The sequence below is a fragment of the Lithobates pipiens genome, unplaced genomic scaffold (assembly GCF_037356315.1).
Source record: "Lithobates pipiens isolate NorthernLeopardFrog02 unplaced genomic scaffold, aLitPip1_a1.2 Scaffold_30, whole genome shotgun sequence".
Lineage (NCBI taxonomy): Eukaryota > Metazoa > Chordata > Amphibia > Anura > Ranidae > Lithobates > Lithobates pipiens.
In genome coordinates, this window is record NW_027507791.1 from 48,425,086 (window position 1) to 48,445,400 (window position 20,315).

The 20,315-nt window shown below is 33.7% G+C and overlaps 1 long non-coding RNA gene across 1 annotated transcript in view; it reads right to left on the bottom strand.

Annotated features, from left to right (window-relative positions):
• Positions 1-1,027: 1,027 nt before the first annotated feature.
• Positions 1,028-20,315, bottom strand: part of LOC143942788 (uncharacterized) — a 20,113-nt gene continuing 825 nt past the window's right edge. Inside the window, exons 1-3 of the long non-coding RNA XR_013264838.1 lie at positions 20,057-20,315; positions 17,689-17,719; positions 1,028-3,759 (exon numbers count right to left, since the gene is read on the bottom strand). The exon at positions 20,057-20,315 is cut by the window's right edge and continues 825 nt beyond it. This is a non-coding gene — a long non-coding RNA (uncharacterized LOC143942788). The remainder of the gene's footprint in view (positions 3,760-17,688; positions 17,720-20,056) is intronic.

Consider the following 20,315-nt stretch of genomic DNA (forward strand, 5'->3'; position numbering starts at 1 on the left):
ATGTATTATTGAAATGTAGTGCCTATAAGAGTTTATTATCATAAACGTGTAATTGGCCTAAACATGTATATATATATATATATATATATATATATATATATATATATATATATATATATATATATATATATATATTTTTTGTAAATCATAAGCTAAAATAAATTTTCTTTTTTTATTTTTTTGCAATGTAGTGCCTTTAAGTGTTTAATATCATAAATGTCTGATTGGCCTAAACATGTATGTGTATATATATATATATATATATATATATATATATATATATATAATTTATTTTTATTTTTTTTAAATCATAAGCTAAAAAAAACGTTATTTTTGCAATGTAGTGCCTTTAAGTGTTTAATATCATAAATGTCTGATTGGTCTATACATGTATGTGTGTATATATATATATATATATATATATATATATATATATATATATTTACTTTTTTTTTTTTTTTATCATAAGCTAAAAAAAAACTTTATTTTTGCAATGTAGTGCCTTTAAGTGTTTAATATCATAAATGTCTGATTGGCCTATACATTTTATTTTTTATTTTTTATTTTTTAATCATAAGCTAAAAAGAAATCTTTATATTTGCATTTACGGAGATTCCCATTAAAGCCTGGTGGAGGAGCCTTGGTGCTGTTTTTGTCAGAGCAGTATTATTTAAGACTTTTTGATACATATAATGAAACATAAAACATCTTTTTACTGAGATAACAGACAGGGTATATATATTTTATAAGTTGTGACTCAGTAGGAGGCGGTACGCATCTCAGAACATTCTAGAACGTTAACATTAAAGCTGTCAAAAAAGTCATTAAATAATAATAATTTATAACATGATATGTAAAAATCCACTTCTCCAATAATGTGATGTAATAATATTGGCTACTGTTAAAAAAAAAAAAAAAAAAAAAGATCCTTCTTCAGTATTTTTTCCCCATGATATATATATTAAACTCCAAACAGATCAATTCCACATTTCCCTTGCAGGTTAAAAAAATATGCCAAGCCTCTACATCATCTCATAAATAATTTTATTAATTGCATGCACCAAATCAACAAGCGGTTATCAAGCCATTTTTGTACTATACATATTATTTTTTTTAAAGAGAACAAATGGGTGTGTTTTTCATAAAATAGGTGCAAATATAGCACATAGAGTCATAAATCTACTAAAATACATTTTTAATTTTCAGCTAAGCTAGAATTAAACCAACAACACTCCATGTGTTGTCTCATTAGTCCATACAATTGACATCACAAGACTTGGTTTGGTCCATTAGTACAAGATCATGGTGAATTTACTGTTCTTGGAAAGGACTGGCTACTGCTTTTTGAAGTTCTACCAAAACTATTTTGGAAAAATGTTTAATTAAAAAACTTAGACTTTTTAAATTCAGATAGCAGAGGTTCCGAATTTTTGTTTTTGATGGGCTAAGTTATGGAACTCTTCTATCGCCATCTTAGAATATCAGCTTCCCTGCATATTGCTTCCCACAACCGTCACGTCAAGGCCACTTCACTGGCGTACTTTCCATGGTTCTAGATCAATGGAGATTATAGATGTATTGAAAGTCCTTCGGACAATAAGAGGACCAGATTTTTAGGCTAGCAACCAGCCAATTACCGTGCATAATTTCGCAAACACATATCGAAAACTGAGATACAAATGTAGCACTGAAGACATACAACACTATAAATTTCTCTATGCCCTGGCAATCCAGAATAGTCCATGTGCATTGAGGTATCGATGGGCATTACCCACCTCTAACCACTATATCCAATATACCTTTCATTTTTAATTTTTATTTTTTTTACTTGGTTGAGGGCAAATATAATATAATTTTATATATATATATATATATATATATTTATTTTTTATTTTTTATTATATATATATATATATATATACATATATTATATATATATATGTATATATAAGACATATATATGTCTTCCCAAAAATGGCTGCCTTACTCAAAGATTTTACTTTTTTTGGGGCATATTCTCCTCTTTTATGAAAGAAATTCAAAATATTTTATCTTGCAATAAGCCCACCATGTATAATTTTCAAAGTCGAGGATTTTTTATTTATTTTTAACTACAAGTCAAGTTAGCAAACTCCTTGGGACTAATTAACAGTTCAGAACATCTTTCTCTCCATTGTATTACATATTAATCTCATAAACGTCTGTCCCACTAGACTATGTTCCCTTTTCAACAGGTTTGAAGACTACTACTATAGTTTGGATACTCTATGGTTCCACACCAGTAAAAAAAATAAATAAAATAAAATTGAAAAATCCTTTTTAATCACAGGCTTTAAAAGAAATAATCAAGTTATTTATTTTCAAAATTAATTCTGCTAGGTTTAACTACAGAAAAGTTTTTTTTTATTATTTATTTTATTTTATTTTTTTAACCCTCCACTGTCCCAATCTGATTAGGTCCAAGTTATTATTATTATTTTTTTTTTTTAATCACCCTCTCCAAATTACAACTTAACCCTATTAGCTGCGAGAGGGAGCAGCAATGGAGAGCGTTAAATATCCCTTGTTCGTATTTAGCTCTTGTTTCAGCAGACCTTTTATTTTATGGCATTTTCTAACTGCATAATCCCCTTACTTAGGGGGGTGGGATTAAAAAAAAAACCAATCCTTCTCAGCAGGCAGAGACCTCTGGTCAAATGTCGCTTCCACAGACTGAACTGAAAAGTTTTCTTAGGACCCAGTCTAGTGGAAAACAAGTTAATTATACAGGCTAAATCAAAGAAGAGCTAAGCAAGTTTTTTTTGTTTTGTTTTTTTAACCTCAACTCAACTAGCCCAACTGTCACAAACATGTAAAAAAAAATAAAAAATGCATGTTGGTTGGTTGGGGTAAAATAAAACAACCAAACAAAAAAAAAAAACACATTAAAATTATTAAAATACTTGTCTTTGCAGCAAAAAAAAAAAGTTATATTGACTGGAAATTATTTATGTTTTTATTTATTTTTTGCTTGTTTTAATCCCAAAAGTTTTTTTATTTAAAAAAAAAAATTGGAAAAAAAAAATTGAAAAAAAAAAAAATGGTTGCATTTTAGTCCCATGCTGGCTCCCAAACCAAAAATATAAAGATTTTTTTTTTTTAGGTAATAAATAAAATACCATATTCCATTCAGAGGGTTACAATGTGCCATGTCCTTGCAAAGGTGATTAGAAATTCCTGATGTTATTATTCATACCAATCCAATCTGTAGTTGTTCACTTCCATATTTTAAAAGTCTGTCTTGAAAAGTATTTTTTTTTAGTTTTTTTTTTTTTTTTTTTTTTTTTATTCCTAATACCTGTTACACCCCAGCCAAGGCTTGATTCGAGAACAGTAGAGTCTTGGAACAGTCCATAATTTAGCAGGTAAGGTCGATCACATTTTATATACTTCATGGAAAGGTGGTTGATAAAAAGTCCTACCTCCAGATAATATTCCAGAAGCAAATTAACATTTTTTTTTTTTTTTTTTTTTTTTAACAGTCCATCAGCTCCAGGATGGTCCAGAATTCCTTCTTGTACCCTTTGTACGTTTTTTCGGTGCCTTCTGCCGAAACCACCATAACTAGGCGCGTAATGGGGTTATTTTTACTTTCGGTTATCTAGCTTTATGAAGAATTGACAACACTCATACAGCTAGATAACCAAAGATAACAATTAACCCCTGTTCGTCCCAATGCCAGCGTCATCCTCTGTGAGTTGTATTCCAGAGAGTTGATTTCTAATTTGAAAAAAAATAAAAATACAAATGTTACCTGGCTTATAGATACAACACATTGCATAATCACAAACAGTTTCCATAGGCATCTACACGTTTATGACCTCCAAGACGCAAAAAGGACAAAACAGCATAAAAAACGTTATAGCTAAAAAAAAAAAAAAAAAAAAATTGCAATACCCAAGACCGGAAAAAAATTGCAATACCCAAGACCGCTACCTTGGCAAGCCCACAATGTAATAACGAATCACCTCGTCAGCCAAATGATGCAGCGAGCCCATCCTTCGATTATGATACAAAGGGAACCCTTACAATATATGATCTAGATCTTCTGCACGACTCGTTAATTAAAATTTATTAGCTCTCTCAGGAGTCAGACCTTGGCGAAAAAAAAAAAAAAAAACCAAGACCGTCTTCCGCTTCCAGATTGCCCACGCTCCACGCCGCTCACGTAGATTATTAACCACGTATCAAATCAGAACAAGATAAGAATGGTAATACACAATAATAGCTATTGAGAAGGCAGCGTTATGTAAGAGGTGTCAAGCTCAGCTGTTTTTTGTTTTGTTTTTTTTCCTTCCATCACGTCTTGGTGAGAAAATTCCCAAGGAATTCTAGCGTTAGCTGATTATAATCTGAAGCGTCTTATGCCAGAAAGAAAAAAGGAAAAAAAATGAGATCATGCAGATCACTCTTGAATAAAGCCTCCGGGAAGACTGTTCACGGGGGTTAACACATTTCCCGAGATCCATCTGCCTCGATGGGTTCCCTCCTCGACCCCTCGGTAGCTCAGAGGTTGCGTCTGGCAATGTTGCTTCGTTGAGACGTCTTCTGGCTCTAGGGGGTGTTAGGGAAATGCATGCCCATTCATTCTTTTTTGCACACCCCTCCCTTTCCCTGGCTGTGATTGGCTAGAAAGGCTGGGGATGTCAGCAGTCCTGACTTACTGCTGGCCTGTAGAAATTGTGTTTTGTCAGAGGGGGGAGGTACTAGGGGAAGGGGGGGGGGAAAAATGTATCCCTGGCCTTTGGACAGCACCTTCCCTTATGAAATAACCTGGCCAGGGTCCCGTATTGTCACCATCCAAATGTTCTGATCTCCCAGCTTCCTTTGTTATCCACCAGCCACATTTAATAGTAGTCTTCAAGGCCAAAATCTTCCACTGCAACCCTTCAGTGTTCATAGTTAACCCTTTAATGCTCAACCTGGCTGCATAATTGGAAGTTCTTTGTGCTTTAATGTTGTATAAGTACTTTATTTACATCCATGTACGGATACCTTCATTGATCAATGCCCTGCCACAACAAGGATCGGCTTTTAAGGTTCAGTCCACCCATAGCTAAAATTTTGGTCATGTATAGAGGATAATAGAGTGGGTAACCTAGTGGTTTTTCATATCGAAACAGGACTTCAGTAGATTGGGTAACCCAATGGCTTCTCATATCAATACGGGACTGCAGTAGATTGGGTAACCCACTGGCTTCTCATACCGATACGGGACTACTGTAGATTGGGAAACCCAGTGGCTTCTCGTATTGATACAGGACTCCTGTAGATTGGGCAACCCAGTTTCTTCTCATATAGATATGGGACTCCAGTAGATTGGGTAACTCAGTGGCTTCCTGTATCAATAGGGTACTCTGGTAGATTAGGTAACTACATGGCTTTTCAAATCGATATGGGACTCCAGAAGTTTGGGTAACCCAGTGGCTTCTTGTATCGATACAGGACTCAGTAGATTGGGTAACTCAGTGGCTTCTTGTATCAATAAGGGACTCCAGTTGATTGAGTAACCCAGTGGCTTCTCCTATCGATATGGGACCCCAGTAGATTGGGTAACCCAGTGGCTTTTTGAATCGATACGGGACTCCAGAAGATTGGCTAACCCAGTGTCTTCTTGTATCGATACAAAACTCCAGTAGATTGGGTAATCCAGTGGCTTTTCATATCGATAGAGGACTCCTGTAGATTGGGTAACCCAGTGGCTTTTCATATCAATACGGGACTCCAGTTGATTGAGTAACCCAGTGGCTTCTCCCATCGATATGGGACCCCAGTAGATTGGGTAACCCAGTGGCTTCTTGTATCAATATGGGACCCCAGTAGCTTGGGTAACCCAAGGGCTTCTCGCATCTATACAGGACTCCATTAGAATGGGTAACTTAGGGGCTTCTCCTATCTATGTGGGACTCCAGTAGACTGGGTAACCCCATGGCTTCTCGTATCAATATGGGGCTCCAGTTGGTTGGGTAACCCAGGGGTTTCTCGTATCAATACGGGACCCAGTAGCAAGTACACCCTGCAGGAGATCCTGGCTCTATCATCCTTCATAGAGCCCCATTACAACTTTACAGAAAGAGGAGTCTCATTCCTCCCGCTGCACTCTGCATGATCATTAGTGTTACTTAAACATTAAAAAAAAGAGAGTGAAAACTGATGGCAATGGTCACAAAAGCACGGTAAATCACTGCACCACTGGAGAAACATATGGAGCTAGTGGAAAGCTGGTTTGGGCTTCATGCACCATCGGGGCTTTACTTTAAACGTTTAGGAAAGGAGAGATCTCTTGCTCATATCAACCAACACTTGCCTTTCAAAACTGAACTATAGGAAGGCTATCTAGAATCCAAATATTTGCCAAGGGCAACCTAACTATTTTTATCTTCGGGTCTTACATATGACTCATCATATTTATGATGAGCATGATACCTTTGAGAAGTGAATTTTTACTTTGCAAGAGAATTTTAACTTATTTTAGTAAAGGCACCAAAAATTCACTCTGTGAAGAATATCCAAACCAATACAAGGACAATTTACCAGACAAGATTTTTGCTTGCATATGATTGGATGATTGAAGTCAGCAGAACTTCCTCACATCCACAAACCTAAGTGAAAAATAATTTTTAAAGCAATTGCACCCAATTCTTGAGCAAATCAAGGTCTTTAATAGACAAAGAAAAATCCCTAAAAGGTCAAGATTTCATACAAACTGTCCCAAAACAAATAACTACTACCTGCCAGTTTTAGGGTTTTTACTGTAACTTGTTGGTCCACCAACACCGGAGAGGAATAAATGGAGCGGGATCTGTCTGAATAGAGTGATTATGACAGTGGCCTAGTTGACTTATCAACCACATTGGCCAAAGCCAAACAAGATGTCAACAAGATGTATGGCAAAGTAGTGACTTCCCTTGATGGTCCATATCTAATGGTTAATGGATGAATGTTGACTGACATGGGCAATCGACTTCCCTTGATGGTCCATATCTAAAGGTCAATGGATGAATGTTGACCGACATGGGTAATAGAAGCTGAGGAACAGTTATTGCTCTTGTGTAAGTTGTTATTGTATGGCCTTATAGACTGAAGGACCACGTGAGGGCCAGAAGGGCCTGATCGGGGCATACAAAATGTATGGGCAAACAGAGGGCCAACTGAAGCCTAATATCTGAAAAAAGGAGTGCAATGTGCAAAGAAACTCATAGGACCACTCATACTCATAAGAACCCAATACTAAACTTCACCTTAAAGAAATTTAATTGGTTGCTGCATGTTGGAAATTCTCATGGCTCTCCCAAATGCAGTATGGAGAAATCCATGCTGCTTTTGCCTCTGTAGTTTGACTTTACACTTGTTATACTGCCCTTATGTCATATAATACTATACATTAATTTTTACTTATTTATTGATTATGGGTATGTACTGTATATAGCGCCAACAATTTAGGCCTGCCCATTGTGGAACTTATGAAAAAAGTCAATTACAAGAATCATCATTTTGTTTAAGGGTTGTGAAAGAGATTTTGTTTTCCGTTAAAGGTGTAACAACCTAGCCTATCAACGGTATATATATGTGTGTGTGTGTATATATATATGTGTGTGTGTGTGTGTGCATATATATATATATATATATATATATATATATATTATACATATATATGTGTGTGTGTTTTTTATTTTTATTTTTTCAATAATATTTTATAATACTGACAGACCAGTAGGGTATTTTTTTTTTTTTTTATTTGCTTTATCTTATTTATTTATTTATTTTTCTAGCCACCATATTGGAAAGGCAAGGAGGAGGTTTCCTCATCAATAATGTCTGCTGTACGATGTATGTGGACTGAAATGACGTATTATCCCTTCCATCGTTTGTAAATATTCTGTAAGAATACTGTGTGATCATTTACAATGATCTCTGCCCCAATGGCTGTGAAGATAACAAGAGATTCAAATCTGAATGTAATGGAAATGGCAGTTGCCTTCCATGTGCAGACAGAGCCCGGTGTGATCATTGTGAGGCCAATCTGCCTGGGCTGAGAGCCATTCCTGGAAAGAAGCTTCCTCTCTCATGGAACTAGCTTAGAAAGCTATCTATCTATCTATCTATCTATCTATCTATCTATCTATCTATCTATCTATCTATCTATCTATCCCTTTATCTATCTATCTATCTATTTGTATGTCTGTCTGTTTGTCTATCTATCTATTTTTTATCATTCTCTCTATTTATTCCATCTATGTCTATTCAAATCTATCTATCTATTTATTAATCTATCTATCCATCTATCTATCTATCTATCTATCTATCTATCTATCTATCTATCTATCTATCTATCTATCTATCTATCCATCCATCCATCCATCTATCTATCTATCTATCTATCTATCTATCTATCTATCTATCTATCTATCTATCTATCTATCTATCTATCTATCTATCTATCTATCTATCCATCCATCCATCCATCCATCTATCTATCTATCTATCTATCTATCTATCTATCTATCTATCTATCTATCTATCTATCGATCGATCTATCTATCTATCTATCTATCGATCGATCTATCTATCTATCTTTCGATCTATATTTTACCATATCTTGACCAATCTATATTTAGTATCTGTCTATCTATCTATAGTTGGCCATATATTATACAATTTTCATGTTCAATTTCCTTTAGATTTACCTTCGGTGATGTAGTGGATGGACTGACTGATTGCACACAAATAGAAAGTGTTTAGGTGTGACATCATATTATATGGTTTTGGTAAATCTAAAGGAAAATTGTACAAGAAAATTGTATAATGTATGGCCAGTCTATCTGTCTATCTAGATATCTTGCTATCTTTGTATCTTTCTATCTATCCATCTATCTATCTATCTATCTATCTATCTATCTATCTATCTATCTATCTATCTATCTATCTATCCATCTATCTATCTATCTATCTATCTATCTATCTATCTATCTATCTATCTATCTATCTATCTATCTATCTATCTATCCCTGCCTCCCATATCTATCTATCTGTCTGTCTGTCTATCTATCTATTTATTTTTATCTCTTCTATCTATCTATATATCTATTTTCTCTATCTATCTATCTGTCTATCTATCTTCTTTTTTCCCTGTGATGCATTTCAGCACATGACAGAGTACAAAAATGTGAGTAACTGTAACATACACCTGAAAGTTTTTTTTTTAGGATTCTCTGAGTATCTACAAACTCAACACCCGCACTGAACAGCTGCTGGATTAAATCCAAACACACAATCCTTATATCCAACAATGGGATCTGTAGATAATGCTGATTCATGAAGATTACACACAAGATTAAGATACTTATTTTCCAAAAAAAAAGTGACAGTTATTTTCAGCTCAGTCTCAATTTGAAAATAACTGTCACTATCTATCTATCTATCTATCTATCTATCTATCTATCTATCTATTTTTGTCATTCTCTCTATTTATTCCATATATGTCTATTCAAATATATCTATCTATTTATCAATCGATCTATCTATCTACATCTATCTATCTATCTATCCTGCTTATATACAATAATGAGATCTGATGATGCCCATTTATAAAGATTACACACCAAGATTAAAATGGTTTTCAAAGAAGTGACAGTTATTTTCAGCTCAGTCCTACTTTGAAAATAACTGTCACATCTATCTATCCATCTATCTATCTATCTATCTATCTATCTATCTATCTATCTATCTATCTATCTATTTTTGTCATTCTCTCTATTTATTCCATATATGTATATTCAAATGTATCTATCTATTTATCAATTGATCTATCTACATCTATCTATTTATCTATCTATTTATTAATCTATCTATCTATCTATCTATCTATCTATCTATCTATCTATTTGTATGTCTGTCTGTTTGTCTATCTATCTATTTTTATCATTCTCTCTATTTATTCCATCTATGTCTATTCAAATCTATCTATCTATTTATTAATCTATCTATCTATCTATCTATCTATCTATCTATCTATCTATCTATCTATCTATCTATCTATCTATCTATCTTTCTCTATCTATCTATTCTTTCCCTCTACATCTCATTATTTCTCTCTGCAAATTTCTCTCTTTAAATTGCTCCTTCCCTCCTTCTTCTCTCCCTCCCTTTTCCCAACGGTATTCTCTTTTCTCCTCCATCTCCTTGATCCCTCTCCAAAACTCTATCTATCTATCTATCTATCTATCTATCTATCTATCTATCTATCTATCTATCTATCTATCTATCTATCTATCTATCTATCTATCTATCCATCCATCCATCTATCCATCTATCTATCCATCTATCTATCTATCTATCTATCTATCTATCTATCTATCTATCTATCTATCTATCTATCTATCTATCTATCTATCTATCTATCTATCTATCTATCTATCTATCTATCTAGCTATCTAGCTATCTATCTATCTATCTATCTATCTAGCTATCTATTTTTTTCTATGATCTATTTGATGATCTTTTTCACATTAATGCCTTTTATTATTCTATGTTTCTAGATATGTTATTCTATTCTTTATCATCCATAGTTACATTCTTATCTCTTTTATTTTTGTATGATGGGTTATACATTAATTATGAATGCAAATAGTGTATATTTTTAAATAAATTTTCTCTTAGGCTACATGGATACCATGTGCAAAGAATTCTGTGTTATAAATTATTTCTAATGTAGCGATGGTTCTATGACCTTGGCCCACACTACATAATGCATACCTTATTGTTAATATAACGTCTGCTGCATGTACCACTTCTGGAGGCAGGAGACCAGCTAATTAATCCATTCATGGACACTTCAAAAGGACTAACCAAACGGCGCGGCTCAGTTTGCAATCACCGCGAGCCTAGATATTTCTACAGACGTACGTTCCAATGCCTTCAACCTAGAGCCTTTTCGAGAAATGCCAGGGTCTTACAACATTAGCCACAGGTGAGATCTATTCTTGGAAGGGGCATTGGAGACTTTCAGGACCCCCAGCAACTGAAATTTTCGCTATTGGACAAAATGGCGAGTCGTTGCCTGGACCACCTTCCCTCTACAAAGATTTCCTTATAAAACTGCAAAAAAATAGAAGGCCTTGCTTGTTTTATTTGGTATGGTGCCCTGGTGGGAATCTTGCCTGCTCAGTCAAAGTGTAAGCCAATATTTGCACCAAAAATCTAAAAGAAGGAGGAGCCAATGGGGCTGATTTACTGAAAGGGTAGAAATTGATTACTCAGCTCAGTGAATTTGGTGCCTTTAAATATTTAATCACATGCAAGGGAAATAAAATAAAAAAGATGTGGCTGGTGCATGACTGGGCCAATCACATCCCCGTTCTCAACTCCCTCGGTAAATCAACACCAATGAGTCTACATGGTTACTCCTGTTTTGTGAGATCTCAGATGTACATCTCAAATGTCTTTTCTAATTTTTAAGATTTTAATTAAATATACAGGAGGTACTGTACGTGATTCTTGTGTATTAATTGTATCTTGCAGGCCCCTCCCGTATAGAAGGCAAGGTGCCACACTTAGCAAACATTGTAACTTTGAGTGAACACCATGACTTGGCGGGAGCCATTTGGCTTGGTATGGTACAGGATCAATGGTCAATGATTACTGGGCACGAGGAACTTGTATGTTGCTCTCCCTTTCGGATGCACATAGATCCTACACTGGTATAGATTATTTACACCACCTAGAATGTTAACATTCTACATTCTCTTTCTTTCCCATCGTTCCTCTTTCCCTCTACATCTCATTATTTCTCTCTGCAAATTTCTCTCTTTAAATTGCTCCTTCCCTCCTTCTTCTCTCCCTCCCTTTTCCCAACTGTATTCTCTTTTCTCCTCCATCTCCTTGATCCCTCTCCAAAACTCTTCTATCTCTCTCCTTTCTTCTCCTCTACCTCTATCCTCTCACCACCTCCATCCTCTCACCAGCTCCATCCTTTCTCCACTTCAATCCTCTCTCCACCTACATCCTATCTCCACCTCTTTTCACCTCCATTATATCTCCACCTATATTCCCCCTCCATCTACATCCTCTCTTTGCACCTGCATCCTCTCTCCACTTCCATCCTCCCTCTACCTCCGTCTTCTAACCACCTCCATCCTCTCCCCACCTCCATCCTCTCTCCACTTTCATCCTCTCTCCACTTTCATCCTCCCTCCACCTCTTTTCACCTCCATTATATCTCCACCTCCATTCCCCCTCCATCTCCATCCTCCCACCACCTCCACCCTCCCTTCACCTCCATCCTCCCTCAACCTCCTTCCTCTCACCACCTCCATCCTCTCTCCACTTCCACCCTTCCTCCACTTCCAGCCTCTAACCACCTCATTCTTCTCACCACCTACATCCTCTCTCCACCTCCATCCTCTCTCCCCTTCCATCCTTCCACCACCTCCATCCTCCCTCCACCTCCATCCTCCCTCAACCTCCGTCCTCTCACCACCTCCATCCTCTCTCCACTTCCATCCTTCCACCACCTCCATCCTCCCTCCACCTCCATCCTCCCTCCACCTCCATCCTCCCTCAACCTCCATCCTCTCACCACCTCCACCCTCTCTCCACTTCCATCCTTCCACCACCTCCATCCTCCCTCCACCTCCATCCTCCCTCAACCTCCATCCTCTCACCACCTCCATCCTCTCTCCACTCTTCCTCCACCTCCAGACTCTAACCACCTCATTCTTCTCACAACCTACATCCTCTCACCACCTCCATCCTCTCTCCACTTCCATCCTTCCACCACCTCCATCCTCCCTCCACCTCCATCCTCCCTCCACCTCCATCCTCCCTCAACCTCCATCCTCTCACCACCTCCACCCTCTCTCCACTTCCATCCTTCCACCACCTCCATCCTCCCTCCACCTCCATCCTCCCTCAACCTCCATCCTCTCACCACCTCCATCCTCTCTCCACTCTTCCTCCACCTCCAGACTCTAACCACCTCATTCTTCTCACAACCTACATCCTCTCGCCACCTCCATCCCCTCTCCACCTCCATCCCCTCTCCACCTCCTTCCTCTCTCCACTTTCATCCTCATTCCACTTACATCCTCCCTCCACCTCTCTAAACCTCCATTATATCTCCACCTCCATCTCCATTCTCCCTCCACCTCCATCCTCTTACCACCTGCATCCTCTCTCCACTTTCATTCTCTCTCCACTTTAATCCTCCCTCCACCTTTCTTCAACTCAATTATCTCTCCACCTCCATTCCCCCTCTATCACAATCCTCTCACCACCTTCATCCTCCCTCCATCTCCATCCTCCCTCCACCTCCATCCTCCCACCAACTCCATCCTCCCTCCATCTCCATCCTCCCTCCATCTCCATCCTCCCACCAATTCCATCCTCCCTCCATATCCATCCTCCCTCCATCTCCATCCTCCCTCCACCTCCATCCTCCCTCCACCTCCATCCTCTCACCATCTCCATCCTCTCTCCTCATTCTTTCCTCCCTCCCCATGCTCTTTACCTATCTACCTTTTCCTTTCTTTCTTTCTTTCTCTTTCTTTCTTTCTTTCTTTCTTTCTTTCTTTCTTTCTTTCTTTCTTTCTTTCTTTCTTTCTTTCTTTCTCTCTCCTTCCTTATTTCCTCTTTCTCACCATAATCCTGTCTCTCTCTTTCTTTCTGCCCCCCCACCCCCATTTATTTTATCCTTCACTTAAATTGCGCCCCCCCCCCTCCAACTGGCTAATTGAGCACCTATTGAATCTAACATTTCAGACAACAAATCCATGCGTTCCTGTAACTGTGAAGCATTTGTTCCTCTTAAGTATCATTCCTTATTACATCGATCATCCCGACCTCACAAAACACAGCGTCCTTACATAATGGGGTTATTTAATAACAAAGTACAGAGGAATAAAATAAAAGGTGCACGGTAAACTATACCAACCAATTAGCCTAAAGATGATGATGAATCTGTAAAAGCTGATATCTGATTGGTCGGTATGGGTTGCAAAATGGAAGTGGTCATAGATAGGCTCAAGGGTTTTTAAAAGGCAGCATGTCAATGGTCCAATAAATGCATGACATAATTAAGAATGATTAAGAATGAATAATACATACACACTTACCTAAACACACATTTTCCAACCCTAATTAGTACAAGGTGACAATTTTTTTCAACAGCATTTGATACAAAACGTGGACCCGTGGACGCACTGTAGTTTATCAGATCAATATCATCATGGTGCATCTTTCAAGGCATTTCCCTTCTATGCTATCAACAAAGCTAGAATTGGTGAAACCTAAACCCTTTTGTGTTTTCTTTTTTTTTTTTTTTCCCTTTTGTGTTTTCATGCAAAGCTACACTCCCCCTTGGTTTTATAAGACTGATGTATTAACTGCTCAGGGATGCTTAAAAAAATAATAATAATGATTACAGCCTCCAGAAAATCCTTTTTTTCCCATCATACACTCCCTATGTGCTCTTCTCATTCAACAGAATTTTTTTTTTTTTTTTTTGCTTTTTTATCTGTTATATCAGGTTCAATTTACTCCATGTATTTAATTTGCTAATGTTTATACATATTGCTATATTTTTTTTTTTTTTTTTAAATCAGGATCTACTTTAAAAAAAAAATTGGGAAGATGATTTTTGTAGGGTATATTGATGATTTGTTTAGGAAAAACAGTATCCACCAAACAAGTGGATATATTAGTGTAAAAAAAGGTTTCTATTTGTTTTTTTAAATCCTGCAAATATTTTGCTTAGATGATTAGTCTGCTATAAATATTAAAGCCTGTGGGCCCTAAAGTGCCTTTATGTATTTTGACATCATACGCACTGGATTAGACTGTTAATGTACTTTTATACTGTGGTTCTCTTTATTTAAAAAAAATAAAAAAAATAATAATTAAGAAAAAAAAAAAACTGTTGGCCCTATAGTGCCTTTATTCATTTTTACATCATGCATAGTGGATTACACTTTTAATGTTCTTTATACTGAGGTTCTCTTCATTCAAGAAAAAATAAAAAATATTTAAGAAGAAAAAAACCTGTTGGCTTTATAGTGCCTTTATTATTTATTCATTTTTACATAATGGATACTGGATTACACTTTTAATGTACTTTATACTGAGGTTCTCTTTATTAAAAAAAATAATAATAATAATAATAATTAAGAAAAAAAAAACACTTGGCTCTATAGTGCATTTATTCATTTTTTACATCATGCATACTGGATTACACTTTTAAAGTACTTTATACTGAGGTTCTCTTTATTAAAAAAAAAAAAAATATATATATATATATATATATATATATATATATATATATATATATATATATATATATATATATATATATATATATATATAAAATTAAGAGGAAAAAAAAACTTTTGGCCCTATAGTGCCTTTATTCATTTTTACATCATGCATAGTGGATTACACTTTTAATGTACTTTATACTGAGGTTCTCTTGCATACTTGATTACACTTTTAATGTACTCTATACTGAGGTTCTCTTTATTAAAATAATAATAATAATTAAGAAAAAAAAAAAAAACAGTTGGCCCTATAGTGCCTTTATTCACTTGTTACATCAAGCATACTGGATTACACTACTACATTACTTTATACTGAGGTTCTCTTTATTAAAAAAAAATAATGAAGAAAAAAAAAGTGTTAGCCCTAAAGTGCCTTTATTTATTTTTACATTATGCATAGTGGATTACACTTTTAATGTACTTTACACTGATGTTCTCCTTATTAAAAAAGCTAATAATAATAATTAAGAAAAAAAAAAAAAACAGTTGGCCCTATAGTGCCTTTATTCATTTTTTTCATCATGCATAGTGGATTACACTTTTAATATACTTTATACTGAGGTTCTCTTTATTAAAAATAAATAAATAAATAATGAAGGAAAAAAAAAAACTGTTGGCCCTATAGTGACCTTATTTATTTTTACATCAAGCATACTGGATTTTACACGTTTAATGTACTTTATACTGAAGTTCTCTTTATTTAAAAAAATACAAAAGAAATAAAAAGTAATTAAGAAAAAGGAAACTATTGGCCCTATAGTGCTTTTATTCATTTTTACTTCATGCATACTGGATTACACTTTTAATGTACTTTATACTAAGGTTCTCCTTATTAAAAATAAATAAATAAATAAACAAAAAATAATTAAGAAAAAAAAAAAACCTGTTGGCCCTATAGTGCCTTTATTCATTTTTGCATCATGCATACCGGATTACACTTTTAATGTAGTTTATACTGAGGTTCTCTTTATTTAAAAAAAATACAAAAGAAAAAAAAATAATAATTGAGAAAAAAAAAAAAAAAACTGTTGGCCCTATATTGCCTTTATTTATTTTTACATCAAGCATACTGGATTACATGTTGAATGTACTTTATAGTGAGGTTAAATATATATATATATATATATATATATATATATATATATATATATATATATAATAATATATATATATATATATATATATATATATATATATATATATATATATATATATATATTTTTTTTTTTTTTTTTTTAAGTCTGCTGGCCCACTGTTAATTTTCTTTATACTGATGTTCTCTTTATTAACCAAAAAAATTATAATAATAATAATAATTAAAAAAACAAAGAGGACCCTCAAACTTCCCATTTTTGCATTTCAAAAACTATCCTAGAGTAACATCAGTGTTAAATAAGCATATGCATAGAAATTAATATGGCTGTATTACTCAGTAACAAAAGCCATGTAAAAAAAAAAAAAAAAAAAATGTTGAATTGCACCTCATTTTTTTTTTTTTTTTTTTAACAGAGATTTGGATTAGAATATTTTATGGGTTTAGCTAACACCAAGCTGTCATGGTTTACCCAGGAACCAAGTGAAAGAACTTGCCACCAACAAAGATCCACTCAACGTAACGCACTTCTAGACCTGAGGCCCACAAGAACACCCAAAAGTACAAATGTACGCAGCATGGACTGTCACTGTATATTTTGGCATGCAGGCACATAGGCTGCTCTCTCTCATATTTTCTCTCATATTAAAAAAAAAAAAAAAAAATATATATATATATATATATATATATATATATATATATATATATATATATATAAATATATATAGGAATATATTCTGTGACAACCCAAGGCTGCAGAAAATAATAACATCATCTCATTATTAATCATGAAGCACCCTCAATGGCAGTTAGCAAGAAAAAAATTACTATGAAAAAACAAAAAGTGACAGTATTCTACAAGGGACTGTTTTATACACACGATACCTTTTTCTAAATATACTGATATGATACTAAGAAAGCTGTAAGAAATATATAGATGATATATCTATCCATCTATCTATATATATATCTATATATATCTATATATATATATATCTATATATATATATATATATATATATATATATATATATATATATATATATATATATATATATATATATATATATATGTATATAAATACAGAATATATATATATATATATATATATATATATATATATATATACAGAGTTAAACATCCCAATGTTATATTCATAATAATATTATATATTGCATACATTGTATTATTTAAAAAAAAAATGTCCCTATAGAAACCTATATTATAAAGATAAATAGCCATTCATACCTTTCATTTCTGATTTTCCACCCATGGGGTTCTAAAAAAAATATAAATAGATATATTTATTATGGTAACCAATCTATTCCTATATTAGAATTTGCACAGTCATGATTCCACCTGGCCTATATTACCCACTAGCAATGAAAATACAAGCTTCTCAAACACATTTTCTAACCAGTATATTCTATCTATCTATCTTTATATCTATCTATCTATCTATCTATCTATCTATCTATCTATCTATCTATCTATCTATCTATCTATCTATCTATCTATCTTTATATCTATCTATCTATCTATCTATCTATCTATCTATCTATCTATCTATCTATCTCTCTCTCTCTATCTATCTATCTATCTATCTATCTATCTATCTATCTATCTATCTATCTATCTATCTATCCATCCATCCATCTATCCACAAAACATTGGTTTGAGGAGGGGCCTACTCATCCACAGTTTGAGAGGCCTGTCAAAAGTCAATTTTATACTTATTTTCCATAAAATATTTTTTTTAATGTTCTTAAGATATTTTAAAAAAGCACAATGAGTGGATTGAAATTCTATATTTCTGGAATGTTATAAATGGTTTTAAAGGAATCTCAAATTTTTAATTCTGTAATTTGAAATATTTAAAGCCTATTAAAATCACAACAAAAACATAATAATAATGTAATATTAATAATGATAATAATAATAGTAGTAATGATAATAATAATGAAAATACTAATATTAACAAAAACAATAATAATATAATAATAATAATAATAATGATAATAGTAATACTAGTTATTCTAAATAGTATTCTAATAGAAATAGTAATAATTATAATAATAATAATAATAATAATATAGAAATATGAAAATACAATAGAACTAGAAAATATAAATATGACTAAACTATGGATTCCTGCATAAAGGCCTAATGATAAATTTAAATAATTCCAGAAATTGGCCATTCTTGTTTATTCAGTTCGAAAATTGTATTATTCTGAGCACTACCTTTTAAAATAATGTATATTTAATTTCTGCTGTGCTTTATGTAACCATTTATTTGTAAAAAATAAACAGAAATAAACAGAAAAGATATATATATTATGTAACATTTATATACATTTCACAAAATTAAGAGTAAAAATATAAATATGCCTAAACTATGGGTTCCTGCATAAAGGCCTAATGATAAATTTAAAAGATTCCAGAAATTGGCCATTCTTGTTTATTCAGTAGGAAAATTGTACTATTCTGAGCACTACCTTTTTGCTTAATATATCTTTAATTTCTGCTCTGCTTTATGTAACCATTTCTTTGTAAAAATAAACAGAAATAAACTGAAAAAAATATATATATATCATGTAACATTTATATACATTTCACAAAATTAAGATTAAGTAAGACCATTCAGACCATAATAAAATAAAATAAAAAAGCATTTAAAAAAAATGCTGTTAATATCCAAACAATTACCATGGAATATTACGTAAATGGTTTCCAAATCTGAAAGCTTCCAATATCACACTCTCCAATTTTTTTTTTCTCTCTAAATTGCCAAAATTGGAAATTTGCTCTACAAGCAAAAAAAAAAAAATATTATACACCCAGCACTCGACCTTATGTTAATTAGCAATTTTATTGTTTTTAATTAACCCTGCAACTGGAAGAGGTTTTATCTCTTGACCATAGATTTTCTTTTTTTTTTTTTAATTATGATGCACAATGGTCACCCACTTCAGCCCCGAAATGACATGGTCCTCGGACGCCTAGAGAAGGTAAACAAGATGTCATTCCTCGTCTTAGGCCTTTTCTTTAAGCATAATAGGGGGCCCATCTTTTTTTTTTTTTTTTTTTTTTCTGCACTATTCCAGTTTGTCTCTCCCACCCTCAAGTCCCTTTAAATTAAGATGCCAAGTGCAAGCATGGAAGATTATAATGAGACCCGAGGTACTGTGAATGCTGCTAATTCTCGTTGTGTGAAACTCGGGTCCTTTAATCGGAAAGGCTGAGTGATCTTAAAAGGCTAAATCTTTTTTGGGTGATTATAACTCAAGAAAATCCTCGCCTACCGCTATGGGAGATTTGCAAGAGCCGTGATTATGTTATTGTTGCTATTTGACAGTCCTGACCCAAAAAAAAGAAAAAAAAAAATTGCTGATCAGCCGTAGGATTCTGAAAGCAACTGGTTAATCTAAAAAAAAAAAAAAAATAATAAAAAAAAAAAAAAAATCACCATCTTAAAACTAGGGCCCTTGCAATTTTGCCTAAATATTTTTTTTCCAGCCTAAAATAATACAAAAAAAATAAAAATAATGAAGATTAAAAAGAATAAAATAAATAATAAAATAAATAAAATTTATTAAAAATAAAATGATACTCACGGTGTACCGTTAGCATGTCGCCTGATGGATGCGTCGTTCTTGGAGATGCTAGCAAAATGAGCCTTTTCTCCAACATCCTACCCTCTTGTGGCCGTTGGTTGCATCTCTCGGTGACGTAAAAAGGTGCTATCCATTCAGAACGCAGCTTTTTTTTTTTTTTTTTTTTTTTTTGAGGTTCTTACAATCCCTCCTTTTTTTTTTTTTTTTTTTTCTCTTCTCGCGTATGTTGCTGCTGCTGCACAACCTTATGCACCAAAAA